The sequence below is a fragment of the Belonocnema kinseyi genome, chromosome 5 (genome assembly GCF_010883055.1).
Source record: "Belonocnema kinseyi isolate 2016_QV_RU_SX_M_011 chromosome 5, B_treatae_v1, whole genome shotgun sequence".
NCBI lineage: Eukaryota > Metazoa > Arthropoda > Insecta > Hymenoptera > Cynipidae > Belonocnema > Belonocnema kinseyi.
The window spans coordinates 141,224,627-141,226,793 of NC_046661.1; the positions used below are offsets into that span (position 1 = coordinate 141,224,627).

At 33.1% G+C, this 2,167-nt stretch overlaps 1 protein-coding gene across 2 annotated transcripts in view; it reads left to right on the top strand.

The window, feature by feature from the left end:
* Positions 1 to 2,167, top strand: part of LOC117172647 (protein CLP1 homolog) — a 7,893-nt gene that overhangs the window by 5,197 nt on the left and 529 nt on the right. The window lies entirely within an intron of this gene.

Genomic DNA, 2,167 nt, shown 5'->3' on the forward strand with positions numbered 1-2,167 from the left:
GCCTTGGAGGAGATTATGTTGAGAAATAAAAAAAAAAAATTCTTAAAAACGTTGTTTTTCTTGGTCAGGCCGGAAACTTATCAATCCACCCTCGTAAGTGCTGTAATAAGTAGCTCTGATGAGCAAAATACTTCCGAGCTAATAATCATTAGCTCCATTAACGGAATTTTCCCGTCAATATTGAAAATCAACCAGTTTCGGAGGTTTTTTGCGACTCCAAATTCAATAAAAACCTTCAATTTAAGCTTTCAGAGAGTGCCAAAGCTCGGAAATGTTAAAATCATTTGGAAGCCCTGGAATTCTATATCTTGTTTAAGACAGCACAATGTTTCCATCGGTAATGAATCTAGTTGTTCAAGAACTATAGTTACTTATTTCTGCACCAAAAACATTTTTTATCCGTTGAAGATACTAATTCTAATGTAGTTAAATCCTTTCTATAAAAAAACATAAACTATTTACGTAAATAATTTAATTAGCTTTAACAATTTTGAAAGAAGACAATAAGTACAATAATACGGCGACTATATGTTTGCAAGTTTGCAATTCATATATTCTGCACAGTTTTATTGCAATTCTCATCATGACTATTAACCCTCCTTTTATTTCGTCCAAAAATACCATTCTCGAAACTTAAACTCACTTTTTAATTAAATTATTGTCGCTACTCCATATTGTCCATGTCGCTGCCGTTGTCATGTTTATATGACACCGCAGCGCCCCTTTTGGCGCTCTGGATGTTTTCAGTCCCAACATGGTTTTGTATTCGGTGTAACATTATATTTTCCAAACCGGAAATCGTTTTTGTGTTTACTAATATTTTCCATTTAATTATAAATGCAGTTGGCTCATTCCAATGGTATTTATTTTCATTGAGAGATTCGTTCAATTTGCGTTCAGTTAGTTCTCTCCAGTAAATTGCAAACAGCATTATAAATTCATTCAAATACTGATAGGACATTAATAGACCTAACTATTATATAACCAAACTTGATGATTAAATAAACAAATCAATAAGGGCCGACTCCATCAGCTGTGATTAAATCCATGATTAGCTAATCATGATTATTTTTTAATCCGCGTTTTAATCACGATTAACTTGTGGCGCATTCCACCATGAATTTTTAACCTCTGGTTAGTCAACCGTATGCTCTGTTCGCAATAAGTCTAGTTTATGCGTGTTTCTATTGTAATGGTGATTCTGATTGGCTGATTTCGAACTTGTATTCGCGCGCAAAATATACCTCGACTGCTCACGAACGACGAGTGGCGACGTGTTTTTGTTTATGCACATCGTTTCCAAATAAATGGACAGGAATTAGTTATCGATTGATATTGAATATAAGTTATTTGAGTACAAGATATCGTTATAAATTCGATCAACATTTCACACTATACTTGAACCTCAACGTTGAGGTTATGTTGACTCCCTTTAATCGCTGATTAACTCGCTAAACAGCCAAAAAAGGATGGTTAAGTTAATCGACGATTAGACTTCTTTAATCTTGTTTTAAAAGTTGATGGAACGCAATCGGTTGATTAACCTAAGTTAATCAATGATTAAAATTTAATCACAGTTGGTGGAATCGCCCCTAAGACTAATTCTTGCAGTAAAAATTCCCATTGAAATTTAAATTATTTGAAAACCCAAAGTGACGGATTGTGGATTGACTCAAGGGCTATATGATGGCGTCTTTTAGCGATAAGTTAAATTAATTTTTTTTTAATTCCTCTAATATAAAAATAAACAAAAATAGGATTCTCCGCCAATATTAAACGAAGAATCAAAACTTCCTTCCAGGTCTTTATCATAAGATAAATTTCAAAGTCGTTACGAATTATCTTCTGGTTTTATTATTTTCAATAAAAACCAAAATAAAATGTCCATCACAATTTCAATAGCTAGTGCAACCATACACAACGAGGTCTCCATATGAACTTGGAGTGCAAAGTATTTACGTCTAAATATCCGAATCCGGCACGTGAAATCAATCGTACACGGAAAAAAAATTCTTGAGGCGAACGAGTGAATCGAGAATATATTAAACTCAAAGAAAGTGTACAATTGGATTAGGTAAAACGTTTAGTTAGAAGAGTTACACATTTAGTTACTTTATGTAAATTGTTCTCGTAAATCAGGAATTTGGACAAAATTGCTAAGTTCGAA